Below are 24,145 nucleotides of genomic sequence, written 5' to 3'. Positions count from 1 at the left end.
GGACCATTGTCTCATCCCGATATTACCTAAAATGGAGGTAGGTGCTTATAGTAGTGCTTAGTAAATGCTTGTTGAATAGATGAATAACCTCCTGTACTTTATCATGACATAATCAACTGGACCATTCTTGACCGAGTTGTCAACCAAGCAACTGTTTGCAAAGGCAGGGAAGTGCTGTTGCAATACAAAATGGCTGTGTTTGGAAGCAGAAGACCTAAGGTAAAATCTCAATTTTGCCTTTAAAATTGAATTGTAATGCAATCTCAATTTTAAATTTAAGATTAAACCATGACTTTAAGAAAGCCACTTAACCTCCTCAGTTTCTTCATCTGAAATGATGATTTCTAAGGTCTCTGACAGCTCTAATCAAGAGTAAAAACAAAAATTTCAAAATTTATTTATTCTAGTTTATTCTCCAGAAGAACTAATGAGTCATATAAGCAGGAAAGGACTCGTGATCTTAAGAACAGCACTTCTACCACAGGTAAACAAGAATCAGAGTTCTAAGAGCTAGACAGAACAAAGTAGCTACCAAGGCTAGGAACATTTACCTCAGGTCCCCGTTCAGTCACCTGCATGCAAGGAAAAAACAAATCAGAAAAGGAAGATAAGGATTTGAAATCTGGCCTCAGACTCACCTAGATAAGCACAAACTCTCATTGCTATATATGCCACAGATGGTGGTAGGAATTGGGAAAAGAAAGATAAATCCATTCCCCAAAAAAGTCTTAAGAGAATTCTGCTGTAGCCCTGAGCTACATACTCAAAAAGGAAAAAAGAAAGAGGCAGTAGTTCTTCCTACTCAATTATCTATCATTTTTCCACAGCCATCAGTTATAGGGACCCTCTGGTCTAGTAAGAAATTCTTGTGTGTCACCCCAAAGCTCAGATCTTTAGGCACCAACAAAAAGTGTTTTGTGTCATCCCAAAATTCAAGTCTTTCAACACTAAGCCAGAATATGTCACTCTCCACAGAATAAGAGTATGCGTGGTCAACTCCATGATGGGAAGTTTGTCATTCTAACAGATTCTGCATTCTATTATGCATTGAAAACTGAGAGTAAATAGAACACCAAAAACATTGAAATCAGGAATTGGGTGACATAAGCCTGCTATCTTACCATTCGATTCCTAATCTAAGTGAATTGTTGAGGGCTTGGAATTCCAAATCTAATATAACTAATTCTATTTTAAACATAGCACTTTTGCTATTACTATTTATCCTTCTTTATGACATTGAACTCAGCGATACTCTGTGAATACCTATGAAAAATAAGGTACTGCATTTGGGGATATGGAAGATACAAAGAAGGATAAGATATGGTCTCTGAAATCTAGTGAAAGAAAAGAAAGAAGTATAGTAATTGGGGTTGGAGTACATTTCATAGTGTGTTTAACTTAAGAGTTTGAACTTTATTTTATAGGAAATAGATACTCAAAGGTTTTGAACAGGAAAGGCCCATTATCAGAGTTATGCTTCTTTAGAAAGAGATGGTGTAGTATGGTAGAAGAATAATGGAAATAAAATCAGAGGTTGCACATTCAAATCCAAGCCCTATCACTGATTACCTACATTGAGGTAATTACACTGGACAAGCCAATTTATCTCTCTGGGCCTCAGCTTTGTCATCTGTCATATAAGAGGATAGAAAAAGATGTCCCTATAGTCCCTTCTGTTTCTAAAACCTATGATTATCTAAGATTATTCTAGCAGTGGTATATTAAATAGATTAGAAAAGAAAAAGAATGGAAAGAGACTAACCAGAAGACTACTATAATAAGCCTAATAAGAGGTAATGAGGGACTCACTGATAGTGAGGGCAGAAGAAATGGGAAGAAGGCATCAAGTTCGGGTCTCATTGCTGAGGTCATATTAACAGAATTTGACAACTGATTGAATGATGGTATTGTCGGGGAGACAGAGAAACCAAAGATGGCTCCAAGATTTTAAGCCTGGCTGACTGGGTGTCTTTAGCAGAAATAGGAAAGTAATAAGGAAACATGGGGTTTTTGGAGATGAACTCAGTTTTGTTTTGAACATCTTGTATTTCAGGGGTCAACATGACATCTATGAGGAGATACCCAGCAGGCAGCTGAAAATCACAAACTCATCAAATCTTTGAACTAATAGTGATTTTGACACTGAAGAGAGAATGAAGCTGGATACTGTGATTTGAGTCAATAGCAGAGGTGAGAGTGGCTGATTGCACCAAGGGGAAGTATAAAGAACAAAAAAGGGTTACCCTATAGTATATGCCAGAGGGCAGATGCTCCTATACCTATGGGGAAAATTTAAATCTTGTTTTTCTCACATGGTGAGACACATTACTTTCCTCAAGAGTTTACTTCCCTTCAGAGCTATAGCTAAGAAAAGATCACCATTAAGAATTTACCTTCGAATTAGGGACTTCTAACTATCACCAGATTGGAATTGGAAATCATTTCACCAAAAGATGACATCCTAGTTATTAAGGGCAATTGTTCTCCAATTACCATAAGAGCCTGCTGACACATGGGCAAATTCCTTGGAATTTTAGGATCTGTTGCTGAGAAGAAAAAATAAATCCCCATTCTACTTAAGAATTACATTCAAAGCATAAGCCCGGAGAACTAATGCTTTTCTCCTATATTATCTGGGACTTAAAAAAAAAAGTTAACTTCAGTTGAAATAACAATTCAGAAACATATTGTATAGTTTATGAAACAACTCATGAAATTTTGGATAAGGAGTTGGAAAAAATGCCTACATAAAAATGTCACAGGGGCTGAGGTTAGAGAAAAGTCACATGGAAATGTCATAAGCCTGGGAAATGCCATTGACTTACACTTAAATGTCCCCAGTCCCATTCCTCAAAGGGTAAAATTTTGAAAGTGTGAACTAAAGTAGAACTCTTTCACTGATTTTTTGAAATGCTGTCAGGCAATTCCCAGATAGCATTTTTCAAAAATTGTTTCTGCCACTCATGCTAAGGTTTGCCCTTCAGTTTCTTAGGGGATTCAGCCAGACAACACGTTGTGAGAGGAATATAGCTTCTTTACCTTTAAAATGTTATGGATGCTGTGGCTATTGATAGAAAACCTTCTTATCTGGTCTCCAAAGCTGTGCCTCCTCTCTTTCTTTCATTATGAAGACCCAGTGGATTGCTTACTTAGCATCCACCAGAGGCTATGGATAGGGTGAGCAGTCACTGCAGCCAGAATTTCTCAGTCAAGATCGCATGCAATTATACTCAACATGCAGATCCTTTGGAGCTGAATTGTGCTGGATCCAGCAACTCGCCAGCTGACAGAGCCATGTGGGGCTTGGGAGAAGAGCCACTTACACACAGCTAAGAAAGCATTGCAGTAAGTGACTGGGATACTGCAGCAGGCACCGGCTGTTTCCTTGGGTTGGCTAGGGAAGGATGCCTTGCAGCTTTGTGGGGAGAGCCAGGCAGGAACTAGAGGAGAATGAGATTGGGCAAGGGGGGCATCGTCAGCCGGAGCTTTGGGCATTTCTCCTTGATCTGAATTTGGGGAAAGAACTGAGCTAAGGTTCAGGGAACCTTGGGTATCTCCAGCTACATTTGCCTGTGTATTGCAGAGGAAGGGTTGTGCTGGCTGGTCCTGTTCTGAACAAGAACTGTTAGGTCTGTAGCTCTCTCTAGTTATTTCTCTTAGTCTCTCTGGCAGTTAACTCTGTGTGTGTATGTGTGTGTGTGTGTGTGTGTGTGTGTGTGCATGCACATGTGCATGTGAAGAATTCTTGTTTGCTGTGATAAGATGACCAGACTGCTCACTGATATTGATTATTTATTATGCGTTATAATTCATTGCAAACTATTTTTCATACCAGTAGAGTGGCATTGAAATATACTCTATACACTGCAAATGAAAAGCAGCAAGCAGCTAGCTTAACTGTCTGTAGCGTTAATAACTCAATATAAGTGTTAGACAGGTAACAAACAATATCTCTACTCACTTGGCTAACCAGAATCAGGTTTAGGTTTCTAGTTTTCTGTGAGAAGGGGTCTGGAGTGCCACTTTGGTAGCTCTTGTTCTAAGGGTTAAATGTTTGAAAGAAGCACTTTTTTTTTTTGCACCAGACCTGTATTCTGATACTTTGGTAAGCTGTTCTGACTGGGCACTTTAGAAACACAGATGGAACTTTGTTAAAGCTCTAATTTATTTGTAATTAGCCTACGGCACTTGGAATTTGCCTTGTAACATATTCAAGATGTTACTCCCTTTTGAAATTTTGCTTAATTTTTTTAATCTAGTTCCTTCTCCTCCTTCCTGACCCCCACTCCCAGTATAAATGACTTCATTTTCTAAGAGAAAGTTTTCAAGATGCTGAGCGGTCTATTGAATTTGCATAGTAGATGTGGGCTATGAATGTGGACAGCTTATTATTGTTTTGGTTGACCACTAGTGTGAGTACCTTCAACATGGCTGCCATTTTGGGTTTGCAAGCATGAAAGAAGAACAAAAGTTAAATATTTTCCCAAGTCCAGTAGAGATTATGGATTCTTTTCCTTATCTTATTGCTTTTAATAACAACAGACAAGAGGTTTAGTTTTTTTTCAGTGTTTCCAACTGGAAGGTTGTTTCAGCTGAAAGACTATTCTTGCCTTGTAATCTACACAAAACCTAGTCATCTTGGTTCAAGTTCTATGTGTGAGAAAGTTCATGTGAAAGAATGATTTGCTGGATCCTTGAAGGCAAAGTTAGGATCAATAGGTGAAAGTTATAGGGAAGCAAATTTCAGTTCAATGTAAGGGAAAAAAAACTTCCTATTAATGACAGCAGTACCAAGCAAAATAGGATGCTGCATTGAGTAGGTACCTGACTGTCACTAAAAGTCTTCAAACAGAAGCTAGATGACCATTTCCTGACAATTTGGGAAAGATTCATGCTTTGAGTATGGGTTGTTTTAAATGACTTCTGAGATACTTTCTTACTCAAAACTTTTTCAATTCTATGATAGTACTCTTTTGGGTATACGATGAAACTAAACCTCTGAGCACATTGGTTTTACTCTAGTATAGTGGGTAAAGTGGAGAGTTATTATAAGTGGTAGAAAGAAAATAAGACCAAGAAATGCAGAGAAATTAAAAAAAATTAGGAGAATCAGAGCTTTCCTTCATGGCCCGACTTCCATTCTAGTTCATTGGCTATGGTGATTCACCCCATAACACCATGGAAAGGGAAAAAACTCTTCCTTGTTTTTTCTTTATAATTTACCACTAGGTAGCTATCATCTAGCCTACCCAATTTTCAGCATATTGTTCCTAGGATTATCATAGGATGACAGAATTATTGCTTCTTATCTGAGGAGAGATTTGCACAGAGGCACAACCCCTAAGTAATCTGAAGGGTTATGTGAGAGATATTCCCTGGAGAGTACAACCTTATTCTCCCACCTTTGTACAATAATTTTATTTTTGCAGGTTTATATTTGCTAGCAAAACAACAACAGTAATATCTCATATTCACATAGGATTTTTTATTATGGTCACTTCATAAATGTATTATCATTTTATTCTCACAAAATGTTAGGAGATAGGAAAGCATGAGAAAACTAAGGCTTGGGAACCTTAGGTGCCTTGCCCAAAGTCATACAGCTAAAAAGTGACCAAGAATAAAGAGTCGAACCCAAGTCTGTTGATTCTTGATCAATGTTCTTTGCACTGCACCAAATAAACTAACCAGTGATAGACTCCAGATCAATATTAGCTAATCGTTCCATTTTTAATTTGAACTAAGATCTATTATATGCTAGTTTTTTTAGACTCTATTGGAAATTTTTTTCTTACGTTTCTGTTTTTCCTTTCCCTTGCCCCCATTTTTTCTTCCTCATTTAAGCAGACATCAGAAAGCTATTAGAAAGTGATTTGTTAGTTCTTCTGGAAAATTCACTTCAAGTCTTGAACATCATAAGTTTAAAAATCGAGGAGCCATAAATACAATTTATTATTTTAGTTTTGATTAAGGCTGTTTATAAACATGCTTTAGTGAACTTTTTCAAGATGTATGATCCCTATGGAAAAAATAGAGGGAGGGGAAACACACACAGGACAAGATATAGAGCAAATAAATTTTTATTTGGTCTGAAATGAAAAATTTTGTTAAACCCTTTCATTAGTTTTAGTGGTACCTGAATGAATACTGACTTATACTGAATTGTAAATTCACCAATCATGATTTCTAATGCAGCTCTAATCATTACCTTTGCATGGTTATATATATGACCAGAAATTTAGAGATAGAAATTACTTTAGAGATCATTTCACCCACATATCCATTCCACCCCCTCATTTTACAGATTTGGAAATCCAATATCCAAGAGAAAGCAATTGGCAGAGAATGGATGTAAATCAAAGTTTCCACTCTGCCATGTTATATTTTAAGAGAGAAACAGAACAGAGAGGCTGACCTGAGAATCAGGAAGTCCTGGGTTCATGTTTTATCTCTGACACAATGCCAGCTATGGGACCATGGGCAGATAACTTCCTCTCTGTACTCCCAGATCACACTCTAATACAGATTACCAATGAGTTGTAGATTTGCTCAAATAGAGAGTTTCCTACACCAGTGAAATCACAGGATCATAAGTCTGAGCCAAAAAGGATGTGTGTATATACATGAAGTTATGTATATCTATATTGAAACTGGATTTCTTTGGTGGAAAGAATTTGCAATCTAGAACTTCCTTTGATGAAAAGTTAAATGATTTATTTGTCCAATGTCACACAGTTCAGTATGTGTCAGAAGCAGGATTGAACTGACTAAGTCAGATTCTTTATCTAATACTCTATGCTCTCTAGTATGTTGTGCTGAACTTGAGATTTCACTGGTGTAAGTAGCTTCCAGTGATGAGATGCCTTCTATTAAAGGAGGTTTGCAACAGTTTTATAATTTTCTGTCTTGGAGAATTTCCCAGGGTACTGAGATGTGAAATATGACTTGCCCAAAGTCATGCAGTTGGTGCAGTCTTATTATTTGTACATTATTAAATATGCAAAAGAGTAGCTAGATGGTGCCATAGGGCATAGAGTGCTGGGATTGGAATCAGGAAGACTTGTCTTCCCCAGTTCAAATCTGTTCTCAGACACTAGTTTGTGACTCTGAACAAATCGCTTAATTTTTTTTGCCTCAGTTTCCTGATTTGTAAAATGAGCTGGAGAAGGAAATGATAAACCACTACAATATCTTTGCCAAGAAAATCCCAAATGGAGTCATGAAGAGTTAGATGTGATTTAAATGATAGGGCAACAACAAAATATGCAAAAGTTATAATTTAGGAGCTAAAACAGTAAGTCTATACATAATATAAAATTTTATTATCTGTCGATAATGAAAACTCTGACTTCTCTCTGAGCTTAAAACATAGTTGATCATGGTACATTCTTGTGGCTTTGGCTTTAAAAGATAGGATATTAAATTACAAACTTACAATTATGAAAAAGTAAACATTTTGAGTTTTAACCTTAATTATTTAGAAAAAGACACATTGATCAAAGCAAACTAAGTCACAGACAGAATAATTGCAAATAAAAGACTCTACATCCCTGGGGCATTTCAGAAATGTTAATAGAAAGAGACATTTCTTTTGAAAATGCTAGCTTGTTGCTCCCAGTCTATCTCTAATCAGTATCTCTACTACCAAACATTCAGATTATACAAAGAATAATTAAATCCATAGAACCCATATGTTTGATAAAGTAAGCTTTAGTATTATTTTCATGAGTAAAATTGAAACTGGGGGCACTGCAATGATCTCCAAAAAGAATGAGTTCATCTGTCCTGCTATAATAAAAAAGATACTGTTTAAAAAACTGTCATTTTTCCAAGAATCTGTGCTTAATTGTCTTAATAAGAATTTGAGGCCAATGGACTATAGTAATGTCTCATTTTTCTATCTTAATTGAGGAATGAGCAGCTATACACATGTAAAGATTCTAGATAACTGAAATTTATTCAAGTGATAAAATAAGTTTTTAAAAAGTGTTTTGCTGTAGAAATTTTCTTTAAAATACAACATACTTTCTTAGCTTTTTAAATTAGCAATGAACATATACATATATACACACATATATATGCATATATGTATATAATTGACTCAAGGAACATCATCATACATAAGTTGTAGTGGAAAAAGAACTGAACTTGAAGTCAATAACAGAGTTCAAATACTGACCACTATCTGCTACCTGAATGACTATATACATATCATTTTATTTTTCTGAGAGTTCTAGTTTGCTCATGCAGAAAATAAGGGAATAGATTTACTTGCTTATCTATTCTAAAATGGAAAAGAAAAGCAGTTTAATAAATTCTCCATTTTATATAATCTCACATTATACTGCATTAATATAAATTCTTTTAATAGTTAATAAATGCCAAGCACAGTACCCTCCATATTGAACAGATACTGTACTTTAGCCCAGTGTATACTATCTTCAGAGCTCATGGACCAGTATTTGCCCTCTACTTTAAATAACCCTACTCATAAGTTTTTTTTTTCCAAATTCTCCCATTTACATTTTTTAAAAAGAATAATTCTCTGGTTTCTACCTTCTCTTTAAGATTGTCATTTGCTTCTAGCTCCTTTGGAAATATATTCTGAATCCTCAAATGTTTCCTCCTCCATTCATCTTTTCAAATAGGAAATTTGAAGTTTGTTACAATTGTGTACAAAAGAAAAGCAAATGGGTTCTGAGGAAGTTCCCCTAGGAGAAAAAGACCTAGGTTTTTATGCAACGGATTTATACTATCTCTTTTGGCTACTTTAGGGACATTGCTTTTGCTTCTTATTGATTGCTTTGAACAATTAAGGCTACTTATTTTATAAGTAGTCTTTGAGTAAGGGAGGTATATGCAAGTCCTCAAAATATTACTTTCTTGTAAAATACAGATCTTTTTCTTTCTTTTTTACAAAGATCCTTTTTCAGGTATTGAAAAATCAGACATTTTAAAGGAGAAAACTATGTAGCTATGTATACTAGTGAGTGTAATACTATCTTTTTGTGTGTATACATATATACATATTTATTTTTGCTGCTGTTCAGTTATTTCAGTCATGTCCAACTCTTCATGACTCTCTTTGAGGCTCTCTTGCAAAGATACTGGAATAGTTTGGGATTTTCTTCCCTAGCTCATTTTACTAATAAGGAAACCCAGGTAAACAGAGTGAAGTGACTTACCCAGCTAGGAAGTCTGAGGTCAGATTTGAACTCAGATCTTTTTGACTCCAAGCCCAGCACTTAATTCACTATGACAGCTAGCTAAACCCTACATATACATTCTCACACACACACATACACACACACACACACTACATATGCACACGTGCACACATTCATACAGAGGTGTAGATAGAAAGACAGACAGGTAGATATATATGGACAAACAGGATAGATAGATGGATGGATAGATAGATAGATAGATAGATAGATAGATAGATAGATAGATGATGGATGAATAGATAGATAGATAGATATAGAGAGATGGATAGATAGACACATATACAGAGATGTTATGGCATAGGACTGAAAACATCTCCTAATGCATGTGTAATGCAGTTCTTATGTATGTTATTATTTATGGGAATGTAATTTGACCTTTATTGTTTCAATGTACATATGCCAACAAGAGCAGCAATATAATGGGATGCCATTATATTCAGTGATGATTCATGAACTATGAAGAAGACTACAATTTAATAGTAACCTCAGAAAAAGGAAAAACAGGAAATACCTTCTAATAATAAAGACAATACACAAAAAGTACAGGTCTGGTAGCTCTTGGCTTCATTTATCCTCTCAAAGGATGACAATCCAATTATAACCTTATTTTATCAAATGATGTTTGGAAAGAATTCTCTTCTTCTCAGTGTTAATTTATAGTGTTTGGCAAATTAACCATTCTGATTGAACTTAAATGGAATTGCTAAATTTCTAGTGTTTTTAAACATTAGTACAATAATAGAATATGATGGTGACAGCATTTAATTAAATAATCCCTGTGTTCCTTTTTTTTTTTTTTAAGAAAGTAGATCAAAGATAAGTGGCATCATATTAGGACATGGGTTCTAAAAACCCCAAAATCTGATTTAAATGAAGCTTATGGTGTGTTATTTCTTTTAAAAAATATATGTCCATTTTTTTCTTTCAAAGAGATATGATTTTATGATTGTGGCCAATATTTGGACCAATAGGATATATTGGGATTTATAGTTACAAAAGACTTTGTATATATTATAGTTACAAAAGACTTTGTATATATTCAACTTTTGAGATAGGTTGTATGAGAATTATTATTCCCATTTTTCAGATGAAGAAAATGAAACTTATAAAGGACAAGTCAATAAGAGGTAAAGTTAGGGCATGAGTTTTGACTTCAGTACAATACTCTTTCCATTACATGATACTACCTTTCCTGTCTCTCCCCTCCCCCCCCAATTTTTTAAACATTTTTAATTAAAGTTTTTGAGTTCTAAATTTTATCCCTCCTTCCCTTTCCTTTTCCCTGAGATGGTAAGCAATCAGATATATGGTGTACATATTCGATTATATAAAACATTTCCATACTATTCATTTTGTATAAAAAGGCTAAAAAAATTAAAGTGAAAAATAGCATGATTCAATCTATATTAAAACTATATCAGTTCTTTCTCTCAAGGCAAAAAATATGCTTTATCATTAATCCTTTGGGATTGTATTAGATCATTGTATTGGTATTGCCTTTCTTGTATAATTCTTCTCTCTACCAGTTTTTAAAAATCTGGTCCTAAAATTCTCAGTGGAAAGTATATTACCACTGACAAAAGTAAGTAACATTTTCATCCATGTTCTAGAATATTAGAAGCTATTTCTTCCAAATTAATTTACTTTTAGTTATTTATCTCATCTGAATGGGGGGGGTGTACAAAAACAAAGCCTCATATGGAAAATATTAGAATTAGAGGATATATGCTCCTAGGATGAAGGGAATGATTTATTGCTGGAATAAGAGAGATGGTTTGTAAATAGTTTAATAGTTTCATGAACCTGACTTTTCTTCATTTCAGAAGAAGGAGGATCAGATAGCTGTTGAAGAGCCATATTATATTTTCATTTCTTAGATCTGGAAATGTTTTAAGATCAAGTCATCCTTCCTTTTTCCAACCCAAGTTAATATCAAACCTTCTTTAACATATTACTTCTTTAACATAATCCTTTATCTTCTCCGGCAAAATCATCAAGTATTATTCTGAGTGGAATCCTTTGTAGGCAGTATAATTACTATTTCCAGTGTGAGACCAGTTTTGCCTTATTTTTGGTGGAGGGCATAAGAGGTGGGTATTTTTAGAAGAAAGAATTTCTCAGAAAAGAAACTTAGAAAAAACAAAAAGATCTCAAAATGTGAGTGGGAAAGGGAAAAATAGAAGAAAGGAAATCTAGGAGTGGAATTTCTTCATTTGAAAAATTAGATGGTGGGATTAGATGGTCTCTGAGGACCCTTTCAGCACTAACAGTCTATGATTTATAAATCCATTGAAGGCTAGGCTAAATACTTCCTCTGCAAGCTGTTAAACAGAGTTTATGCATGATTGCAAACTTGTCAACCTTAAAATAAATACAAGATAGTGGGTCATTTATGCTCCTACTCAAGGCTAGCCATAAGCAAAATAGTGAAGCATATGTGAAGCTTGGTTTTGGTGGCAGTAATTTCACCTTTCTAACTTTGCTGGGGTTTCTTCTCACTTTCTTCTTAAACTGATATACCTCCTGTGATGGAGAAAGAACCAAATTCTGTGGGTTTTTTGTTGTTGTTGTTGTTGTTATTGTTCAGTCATATATGACTCATCATGATCCATTTAAGGTTTGCTTAGCAAGAATACTGGAGTAGTTTGCCATTTCATTCTCTAACTCATTTTACAGGTGAGTAAACTAAGGCAAACAGGATGAAGTGATTTGCCCATGGTCACACAAATAGTTAAGTGTCTAAGGTCAGACTTGAATTCAGAAAAATAAGCTTTTCTGACTTCTAGGAGTTCTTGAATTTCCAGCCCAGAGTCCACTATGCCACCTAGCTGCCCTTTATCTTGTATAGTATGAATTAGCAGTTTAGTATGAATTAATTCAATGTTACCCCTTTCAGAAGTACTTCCATCTTAAAAGGGAATTGAATTTTAAAAAAAATTAAAGGAATAAATTATCATGAAATCCAATGAGATAATATTTACAAAGTGCTTAGCCCTGCGACTAATATCTAAAAGGTGCTGTATAAATGCTAGTTATTATTATTAGAAAATTGCAATAAATGATTTATAAACTAGACATTTAAAACATTATGAATCAACTCCATTATTCAATGGCACTTAAGGAAATATCCTGAAAGGATTATTATGAAAGTTTAAAGGTTTAATGTTAATGAGAGAAAAAAGAGAAAGAAACAGTCTAAGCAAAAAGGAGGCAGAAAAGGAAATGGGTTTCTTTGGAGACAAAGCATGATATATGGGAAAAGATACTGAACTGAGAGTCAGGAAAGCTGGATTTGAATCCCAGTTTTCCTATTAATTAATTTTTGTCAATTTATATCACTCACTAAAGTGATTTTCCTAAAATGCAAGTTTGAATGGCATTAATCTCTTACTCCAATATAACTCCAATGGCTCCTTATTACCTTCAGGATAAAATACAAAATGTTCTATTTGACATCTAAAGCTTTCCACTTCTGGGACTTTTACTACCACTTATATTCTTATACTTTATTCCTTTCCAGATGCTTCCATCTGCTACTCTAGCTCCAGTATCTATGCTTTTTTTACTGGGTATTTCCCATCCTTACAATGTTCTCTCTCCTCTTCATTGCCTACTGGCTTCCTTGGCTTCCTTCTAGAGTCAGTTCAGGTTCCATCTTCTATAGGGCCTTTTTCAATTTCCCAGCTGCTAGGGTCTTCTTTCTGAGACTACCTGCTATTTTACACTCTGTATGTGTGTGTATGTGAACCATTATTATTTTTTTGTTGTTGTTAAGGCAATTGGGGTTAAGTGTCTTGCCCAGGGTCACACACTAGGAAATGTTAAGTGTCTGAGGTAAGATTTGAATTCAGGTCCTCCTGACTTCAGGACTGGTGCTCTATTCACTGTAACAGTTAAATGCCTCAAGAACTATGATTTTTGTCTTTTTTAGAGAAAGAGAACAAGGGAAGAAAAAAGAACAAGCATTTATTAAGCACCTACTATGTGTCAGGTACTGTGCTAAGCTCTTTCCAAATATTATCCCATTTGATCCTCACAATTACCTGTCAGGTAGGTTCTCCTATTATCTCCATATTAGAGTTTAGAAAACTGAGACAGAGGTTAAATGACATGCCCAAAGTCATGCAACTTACTAAGTGCCTATACTGGATTTGAACTCAGGTCTTCCATTCTCTCAACATCACCAATGCCTAGCATAATGATTAGCACATAGTAAGCACTTCATAAATGCATCTTGAGTGATCAATTTAAAGCCCTTAGGTCTAAATTCCCCATGTGTAAAGCAATCACATCTAAGGTCCCTTTCCAAACATTCTTTTAGATTATGATTCAGGTTTCCATAGAGCTTTAAGATTCAAGAATTCTAGAGAAAGTATTAAAAATATTGGCATCCTGCTAGTAATTAATTAACTAGCATTCTAAAAGGACGAGTGAATCTCCTTATGTCTAATTACTAACACAAAACAACTTGAAAATGGGGTAGAACAAAACTCAGTGTTTTCCTAAGATTCTAGAAACTTGCCTTATATAGGAATTCAAAAAAACTAGTTTTCTTTCTCTTAGATGAGTTTACAAGGATCAAGAACAACATGGTATCTATCATTCGGTTCTCTTGGTTCTCTTTACCCCATTCCTTCTTGTTAGGACCATTTCAGATTAACATATAAATTATTTGAAAGCCTTAGAAGCCACTGTGGTCAGTTTGTATCCTTGTGGTTCCTTAAAGAAACCAGGGAGACATTCTCCCAGGATATCTTACCTTCCAATTCTTGGTCCCCTCTCTGTGCATTAAATAAATATGCTCTGGAAGCTGTAATACTGGATGGCTATTGTAGGATTTATAGCTGGAAGCCTCTTTAGAGATTATCTCATCATAAAAATTATAGATTTCAGACTGAAAGAGATCTTAGGACTATGCAGTTTAACCCTCTCACCTTACAGATGAAGAAGCTAAGACCTCAAGAGATCCAATGATTTCCCCACAGGTCAATTATTTCCCCTTGCAAGTAGCAGTGTCACAATCAGACTGAACTGAGATCCTCTCATTCCAAATTCAGAACTCTTTCCACTATACTATGCTCATTCACCTAATGTGACTACTTTAGGGATAGAGAAACTGAGGTCTAGAGAGGAGTTGGGTTGCACATTGGACAGAGAACCAGGACTAAAGTCATTTCAAATTGAGCTTCAGATAACTTACTGGCTGTGTGATCAGGTAAAAGTCATGTTACTATTTGCTTCAGTTTCTTCTATAAAAGGAGCTAAAGAAGGAGCAGGCAAAACACTTCAGTGTCTTTGCTAAGAAAATCCCAGATGGGGTCATGAGAAATTGGGCAAGACTAAAATGACTGAACAATGAAAAGAAAAAGTGACTTATCTAACATCACATGGATATTAGGTAGCACCACATGAGCAGATTTACTGTTACCTGGAGCAATGACTTTATTTTAAAATATTCTTCAGGGAACAAAATACCATATGATTTGAGTGAAAACATGCCACAGTGGATAGAGGGTTTTCTCAGGCATCAAGGAGAGAGGTCATAGAGTTAGAAGCCAAATATAAATTTTAATTTGATAATTGAACTTGAGATCTCATCTTTGAAGAGATAATTCTTACCTGCCCAGGATGTGAAGATAGAATTTTTAGACAGTTGGTTTATTAGTGACTTTATAGTTTTTTGCTAACAATAGGAACAGGAAGAACCTTAAGAATGCAAAGTAATAAAAAACAAGAAACAACATGGCCTTTTTTTTTAAGTAAAGACAAAGTGTGTGTGTGTGTGTATGTGTGTTCCTACAAATACAACTGAGTTGCTGAATAAAATCATATATATGATAAAGCATATATGCTTAGAAGAAATTAATAAAATTATTGATCTGGCATTACTATGGATAAAGACATTTTCTTTATAAAATGAGAAAAATAATGCTTGTGGTAACTACTTTGGAGCATTGTTGTGAGGCACAAATGAAATAGTCTATTTATTTCACAATGCAAATATATAGACAGCAATGAGACTTATGATTTTACTGATTTAGTAAATTCCTTTTACCAGTGTTGGGTGACATCTTTCCTGAAATTTAGAATCCGAATGAAAGTAGAGTTATGTACTCTCAAATGAGCATAGAGTTAAAAGTTAACTTGCCCAAGTGCCAGAGCTGGCATGTGTCAGTGGCAAGTCATGAATCCAGGTCTTTCTGACTTTCAGACCAGACTGACTTATAGAAATGTATGTTACTAGTACAATTATATTACTGTCATTATTATTATTATATAACAGAATAATTGCTATTATTATCCTTTAAATATTTTTATAGAGGATATGTTTTGACCATCTTGCAATAGCATTGGTTTAAGGAACTCCTAGTGTGGAAATCTCCTTCATCAATGCAAAACAGAATCAATCTGAGAACTGCTTGGGGCAAAGTGATTTACTCCAAATTAATCATCAGCATTATAAGCAAGACTTGAAATAAGGTTTTTCTTCTTCCAAGGCCAGTTTTCTATCCACTCTACCACACTGCCTTTTATAATTTGTAAAATATTGTAAGCAAAAATATTATTTAACCAACAAATCAGGTGTGATCAACTATTTTAAGTTGCTAGAAAATGGTGATAAGTCCCCATGAAAAAACAATATTTAAGAAAGATGCTAAATCTTTTTTGTATCTTTGTCCCCTTTAAGAAGGGGTAGTGAAACCCCTTTTTGGAATCAATCATATTGGAATATAATTATCAAAACATTTCTTAAACTTTATAGATATTAGGATAATGACTTTATAATAATAAAAACAAAGAAACCTTTTCAAGAAGTCTGTGTGAGAGAAGATTAGTTAATAAATAAATTCCAGAGAAGACTTTCTCTATTCTATGGCATTTGATATCTCCTATGATCCTCTGTGAAAGTCAGTTTCTTAATCTGTAAAAACCGAAGCAACTACATTAGATGATTTCTAACTGCCTGCTGTCTCTAAGATTCCAGGTCCCAAACTATGAAGAAAGCCAACCAGGTTTCCATTTCAGGTTTTCATTTCCATTGCATCACCCAGAGTAGGAGGGAATAAGAATGATTTCATCTGGTTCAGATATCTGAGCAACAGTGGAGGGGACCCTGGGGTGATCAGAGCCAGATAAATGATATCAGCTCTGAATTTGTCCTTGATTCAATCTGAGACGTGCTCTACACCAAAACTCTAACTTCCTTTATTCCAGCTCATGCCATCACCCAGACTATTGCTAGCCTTCTACCTCCTCTCAAGACCAGGTAGGAAGCATATCCTTTCAGTGTCCAGAAATATAAATCTTTGTAGCTGGCATCTCCTAATAGCCTCTTGTTCTTATCCTATCCCACTCTCACCTACCTGATTCCCCACCATCCCCAGAAAAAGGAAGAGCATTATTAAGTAATGAGCATTCTGCTGTGACTAGGTAACTTCCTACAGAGTACATCTGGCACCTTTGAAAAGTATTTTCACTCAGGTGTTTTAGGGTTCATTTATTGGCTAATTGTAATATTGTGCTTTTCCCCCACTGTCTCCCACTTACATCCTTCCCTTGTACCCACAATGTCCTGGTGTACCGCTGCCTATGCTTAAAGAAGCAATGACTTAAGTGAGCCCCTGAATACCATGATTTTAGCACCAATTAGTATCATGTAGAGGTGAGAGCTATATTACAATCATTTATTAAGTCTTTCCTGGGGGAGATACAGATTTTAGCTAACGTGTTGTCCCTGTCTCCATGGAGTTTATAATTCTAATAGGCAAAACAGCAAAGTATAACAGAAAATATCATATGATAAATGACTTAGAGAATTACAGCAAAAAGAGATACAGAGATACAAAAGAGAAGGTCATTACCAACAAGAGGACTCAGGAAATGCCAAGAGGTGGCATTTGAGTGGGTTCCAAAAGCTGGATCAGAATTCATCAAATAAATAGAGAGGGAGGCAACAGCTAGGGCAAAGTCACTCAAATAGTTGGTTGATTTTTTAAAAAGAGTATAATTTGACTGGAGTGGAGAAGAGTAGTACTATATAAAGTTAGACTGGTGTCAGATTTTTAAAGGCTCAAATACTGGCTGAAGGAATTGGAACCTTATTCGATGGGCAATATGGAGCCATTGATGGTCTTTGAGCAGAGGACTCATTCCTTCTGTTTTCACCACAACTATCAGAACCTCAGGAGTGTTTAAGAATTGACCCAAGTAAAAAGAAGGCCATTTCAGAATGGCTAAGCTTGCCACATCCCTGAAACAACTTCCAAGGAAGACAGAAGTAGAGTAAGAAGTAGAATAGGAAGAACAGAAGACAGAGTAGGCAGTTGGAGACAAGGTCAGCTAATTGGCATTTGCATTTGGTTACAAGCCAAGGAGCACTGCCTACTGTGTCCTACAGTGAGAGGATTAAAAAAAAAAAAAACAGAGGCTATGTTGCTGTCAATAGAAGTTAGAAGGAGCCATTTCAGCTTTTATATTTAAGGCTCAAATATTACAACAAATATAATGTTAAGGGAAATATGAGTATAGTGAAAAGATTCCCAAGACCTAACTAATAAACCTTATTTCAAGTCATCCTAGAAACAGCAAAATTGTAGTACACCCAAATAACTTAGATTATGTTTTCAAATTGATTGAAACATGATGGAATTTGACCTGTAACATATTAAAACCTTAATTCAGATAAGGATTCTCTGGTGACCTGTTAGAGATAATGTAGCTTTCAAAAGGTGTCTAACTTACTTTCAGGGTGTTGTGTGGGACCTGGAAGAATCTGATTCACTTCAATGATGTAAAGGTCATCTCTCTATTTTTCTATTTTTGAAAATAAAGATTGGGTGGGGAAGAGAACTGTGATTAGATTCTAGAACTCAACTTCAATCTCCTCTCTTTAGAGTAGGTATATCTATATTTAGTAATCATCCCACAATGCACAAAAGTCAGTCCAGAATTCTGCAACTCTTCAATTTCCCTAGGGCTCATCCACAATGGATATACCTAACTCCAAGGCAAGGAGAATTCATTTTCACTCAAGCCAATTCAAATATACAGTAATTTTACATTCATTTTGAAGCAGTTCAAGGCTAGGTATGTTCCACTCCACAAAACTTCTTCATTATATGATATAGCTCTGTTCCCCATTTGCAATATTACAAATTGGAAAGATATTTCATTCCTAGGGGGCTCATGCAAGTCCATTGGCTAATATTGATTTATCACCTGCTATATCTATGACAATGTACCTAGGCACAGAATGCTAAGGACAATACTCAAAGAAATTGGTTTTCCTTTCAGGAGCCTGTTTCCAGGCAGAAATTAGTTCTTCCCATGCCCTTAGTCTCTGATTGAATTATTTAAAGGAAAAAGAATGAATTCTACCTGGTATTTAATAGTTATGTAACCTATCTAAGAAGTACAATAGAGTACTGGGACTGGAATCAGGAAGACCTAAATTCAATCCAACCTAAGATACTTACCGGTTGTGTGACCCTATACAAGTCACTTACCTTATTTGTCTCAGTCCTCATCTGTAAAATGGGGTAATAATAGCACCTATTTTATTTTGGTGCCTTGCACATAGCTAGTACTTTAGAAATATTAGCTATTATTAGCTTTTAACATATTCATTCGCAACTCAGCATTTTGGTTTGACGTGTATTATTTTTTTACCTTTGGACTTAGATCTATGTGAAATGGACAATGTTAAGTTCTGGGCAATGATCATATCTCCTTAGCTTGCTATCATAATATCACAAAGAATCAAAGAGCAGTAGAATCTTAGATCTCAGAGATAATTCATAGGAGTCTATCTTGGGCCCTCTTCTCCTCTCTTCCTATACTACTTCATTTGATCATATCATCTCCCATGATTTTAACTACCTGATGATTCTCAAATTTACCTATCCTGCCCTAACAATTTCACATTTCCAGCTGTCTTACAGATATCTCAAAGTAGATTCCAGTAAACATTTTAAACTCAACATATTTAAAACTTAATTCATCTTTCTCACTAAATCTTCCCCCTCTCCTATCTTCCCTATTACTATAGAAGACACCACTCTCCAAGTTCATCAGTTTCACAATCTGCAAGTCATCCTATCTTTCATCCCCCATATACAAACTGTTGCCAAAGCCTGTAGATCTCATTTTTGCAACATATCTCCAGTGTTGCTTTTTCCTGTTCCTTCTTCCTTTTCTCCATTGACACTAATGCCATTCTGGTACAGACCTTCATCACTTCATGCCTGGACCATTTTGAGAGCCTACTGGTGAGTCTGCCTGTCTCTCTCCACTCCAGTTCAACCTCCATTAAGTCACTAAAATGATTTTCCTAAAGCATAGGTTTGACCACATCTTTCTTCTATTCAATAAACTCTAGTGGCTTCCTATTGCCTCCAGGCAAAACAAAATTCTCTGCTGCTTGAAGTTTAAAATCCTTCCTAGCCAAGCCTAGTCCCATCCTACCTTTTTAGTCTTATTCCCTGCCACATATTCTTCTAGATACTTGTCTCTTGATTGTCCCACAAACGAGACTCCATCTCTAAGTTCTTGTAGCTGTCCTCCATGCTTGGAATACTCTAGCTCCTCATTTCTACCTATTGGTTTCCCTGGCTTCCTCCAACCCCCAACTAAAATCTCATCTTCCACAGAAAATCATTCTCAACTCTAGTGCCTTCTATCCTTTAGCTATTTCTTATTTATCCTTTCTGTAGCTTGTTTGTTTCTTGTCTTTTCCATTAGATTATAATAAGTCTATAAAGGGAGGGACTATCTTTTAATTCTTTTTGTATCTTCTGTACTTAAGACAATGCCTGGCTCACATCAGGTGCTTAATAAGTATTTATTTATCATTGTCTAAATACCCAGTGCTATAAACACTCCAACCTATAAATTAAACCTGAAATTTTAAAGGACACAATGATTCATATTCATTTATACAGAACTAGATCTAGAGTCCTCACTTTACCCCCAATTCTGAGCTCAATCCACTACACACAAAGATTCTCAATACTTGCTTGCTGCATGCTTTATAAGAGAAAGGGAGAAGAATTTTATGCAAAAAAAGGATTCAGTATAATCAAAGATTCTAAGCATCATTTCCAGTTCCACACAGAAACAAAGACCCCGCAATTGGCAATGAAAGTTTATTGTTTTAAGCACTGGATATACAGAAAATGGAAAAAAACAGAAACCATAAAACAATCTCTTATATTCTAATATAGCTTATATTTTAATGGTGGAAATACCTATAAATAAGTTGATAGATACAAGGTACATACACAGTAGAAGGAAGGTAAAAGGGGAGACTCAAGTAACTAGGAAGCTACATTTTTAGCTGAGTTGATCATTAAAGGAAGCCAGAAGCCATGGATGTTAAGAGGGAGAGATAAAAAGGAAGAATATTTCAGGCATAAGGGAAAGCCATTATAAAAGCATGAAGATGGAAGGGAGGAACAGAAAGTAGGTAGGTATCACTGGATCATAGATAAGAGTAAAGGGAGATTAAGTATAAGTAGAAAGGAGTCAGGTTGTGAACAACTTTAAATGCTAAACAAAGGACTTAATATTTAATCCTAATGCTAACAGGGAGATATTGGAGTTTAATGAGTTTAATTAATGTCATGGTCAGACCTATACTTTGAGAAAATCATTTTCGCAGCCATATGGAGAAGCGGTTGTAGCAAGGAGAAATGTGAGAGAGGGAGGTTGATTAGAAGGCTATTGTAATAGTCTAAGAGTCATGAGGCTATGAGGGTCTGAGTAAAGTAGTGATTGAAAGGAAATCTAGAAATGTTACAAAGTTATAAATGACAAGATTTAACAAGTGATCAGATACATGGGACAACTGGGAGGAAAAGGTCAAGGATGATGCTGAAATTTCAAACCTGTGTAACTGGAGGATAGTGGTGCCTTCAGCAATAATGGAGATCGGAAGCTAGAGATGTGAAAATCTTAGGAGAGAGACTATGGCTAAATAAATCAATCTGGAAATTATATGAATAGATGTGATCTTTGAACCCATGGAAACTGTTGAGATGACCAAGTGAGATAATATAGAGGGAAGAGAAAAGACAGTGCAGGAAAGAATCTTGGGGGTCTTTTTGGAGGTGTAACATGGATGAAGATGAACTAAAGGAGAGGGGAAAGGCTAGAACGATAACCAAGATTTGACAATGTTTATGAAAACCAGTGAGCAGAGAGCTTCTAGAAGAAGATGATCAAGCGGAGTTCAAGACAAATGATGATTGACAAAAAGACAATTAGATATGATAATTTAAGAGATCATTAAGGAAAAAAATAAAATATCTTTTAAAAAAACATTGGTAATCTTTGAAGAGAGCAGTTTCAATTAAATGACAAAGTTTAGAATGTAGTAAAAAAAAAAAAGTCGAAGTACACAGTATAAATAATTTACTAATCATTATTAATTTATTAATAAATTAATTGAGAAGTAAAATAATTCAGTTGCCTATCTGTAGCACTAATGGTAATTTGTATGCCCGAATTTCCAAAGGAAATCATAGGTCCAGAAGCCTAAACCAACCTGTACAACAACAATATATTATTTTTAAAATAATATTATTTCCTCACTACAACCCAGATAGTAGAGCTTTCATTATACAGATGAGAAAACATTATCTGGGACTGAAACTATCATCCACCTCCAATAGTTTCCCTTTCCAAATTACACTTTTTTAACCATTCATTCCAAAATTGTCTTAGTTGCCCAGGCTAGAAACCTTGGGATCATTCATCTTTAATTCTCCCTTTCCAACACCCCTTACATCTACCAATCAACAAGACCTATTGATTTTTCTTTTGAAATACCTTGTAAATCAGCCCTTTCCTCTTCATATCCAATACCCATATTCTAGTCCAGGCCCTCCATACTATCTAACTTCCTTCCCCTCACTTCCAATCATCCTGCAAATGCTGCCAGACAAATCTTCCTAAAACATTAATTTCATCCTACTTGGAAACTTTCCACAGAGTTTTCCAGTCACCTGCAAAATCAGAGATATGTTCTTCATTCTGGAGTTTGAGGGTCTCCAAATTCTTATCTTGTCTCCCACTTCTATCCTGTATAAACCTTTTACTCCAATTAGTTTAATCCCAAACCCTCCATGCTTACTTACATTATGACTTTGTTCCTTTGCTCAGGCTATTTCTTCTGAACCTTCCACCTCTTAGTTTTTTAAGGAACAGCTCAAATCCCAACTCCTTTGCTTAGAGAACCTTCCCTATTCATTCTGAACAACACTTGCCTCCTTTCTCTGAACTCCTATGGTACTTGTTGTCTAGAGCAACTATTTTGGCATTTAGGCATATAACCTACTAACTTACTTGTTTTACAATCATTTATTTTGGTCATGTACCCAATTAGATTGTAAAATTCTAGAAGGTAGGAATCAGGTCTACAAATGTATCCATCCATTTTAGCACCTAGTATAACTCTGTATTTGCTAAAATATTATTGAAAGAACCCAGTCCTCCCCACTCCAATTTCCCTAAGCCCACTGGGGTAATGAACCTTGATGGTTTGGTATAATTTAGAATCACTTTTTTTTTCATACTCTCTTTAATGGGGATTTTTAGTTTTACACCACTGGATTTATTTTCATTAAATTGTGATATCTACAGTCAATTTTTATATCCTGCAACTAAAGTCTCCATGTACCAGATGGATTTTGAAGAGGCCTAATAAATGAATCAGGGAAATATATCAACATCAAAAACCTCTTGTCCTTACTGAATGTCAGAAATGTTCTCATAACATCAGCCCTTCCAAGAAGGGCACTGCTCTGGGGACACATTTCACTTGGGACAGTGATTGGGAACCAATTCAAATGCCTTAATGTTCAATGATACTACCAAAAGCAAGATGAGAGTTTCCCTTTATGAGTGCTTACCAAAAACCAGGCTGCAGCTGTAAGTTTCAAGCAATGAGTTGAACCGAGGCAATAAATGGGAGCATTTTAAGAGTTTCAGGAAAGCACACACCACTCCCACATGCCTCCCTCTGCTCCCCAAGTCCAAAAAAAAAAAAAAAAAGATTCTCATGTTGGCTCACTGTTACTGAAATTTCTTTTAGTTTAAAGGGGGACATAGCAAAAGAATTCTTCCCTAGGAAAGGGAGAGGCCACTGGGAAAAGAGGAAAGAGGAAAACCTGGGAGGCTAGGGAGCAAATGATGTTGCTAATTTGGTTTCTAATGAAATGCAACATGCCCTAGAAAAAGCTACTCTTTAAGCTAATCATTGATATTGTAAAAATTACACACACACACACACACACACACACACACACACACACATTATACTGGTTTTAGAATCAGAAGACTTGATAAGGATCATAGATTTTATGCTGGAAGAGAATACAGAACTATCCCATTTACTGAGTTTGGAAAACCTGAGATCAGATGCAGCCTCAGATACTTAGTAGCTGTGTGATCTTGGGCAAGTCACTTAAAGTCTATTTGCCTCCATTTTCTCAATTGTAAAATGAGAATAGGAGTAGCATCTACTTTCCACAATTACTGTGAGGAGTACATGAGATAATGTTGTAAAGTGTATGTAGTAGATGCTTAGTAAATACTTGTTTCCTTTCTTCTTTCCTTCTTTCATTCCCTCCTTCTTTGCTCCCTCCCTCTCTCCTTGTCTCCCTTTCTCCCTCTTTTCTTCCTTCCCCTCTTCCTTTCTTCCTTCCTCTCCTCCTTTCTTCTTCCTTCTCTCCTTCCTTCTCTTTCTCCTCTCCCTCCTTCCTTCTCTCCTTCCTTCCTTCCTTCCTGAGAAAATGAGATTTGGGGAGGTTATGACTTACCCTAAATCACATTGTTAAATTAGTGGGTGAATTAGTACATTCAGAAGTGATAGAAAAGACTTTGGAAAGATTTAGCTTTGTCCCTAACCAGCCAGGATA

At 35.6% G+C, this 24,145-nt stretch overlaps 1 protein-coding gene across 1 annotated transcript in view; it reads left to right on the top strand.

Annotated features, from left to right (window-relative positions):
• The first annotated feature begins 3,101 nt into the window (after window positions 1–3,101).
• The window catches only part of CTXND1 (cortexin domain containing 1), a 100,821-nt gene continuing 79,777 nt past the window's right edge, over window positions 3,102–24,145 (top strand). The window contains exon 1 of the mRNA XM_051981156.1: window positions 3,102–3,345. The gene's annotated coding sequence lies outside the window, so the exon portion shown is untranslated. The remainder of the gene's footprint in view (window positions 3,346–24,145) is intronic.

The sequence above is a fragment of the Antechinus flavipes genome, chromosome 2, assembly GCF_016432865.1.
Source record: "Antechinus flavipes isolate AdamAnt ecotype Samford, QLD, Australia chromosome 2, AdamAnt_v2, whole genome shotgun sequence".
Lineage (NCBI taxonomy): Eukaryota > Metazoa > Chordata > Mammalia > Dasyuromorphia > Dasyuridae > Antechinus > Antechinus flavipes.
Note: the sequence above shows the minus strand (reverse complement) of the source record. Positions and strands in the feature narration are given on the sequence as shown.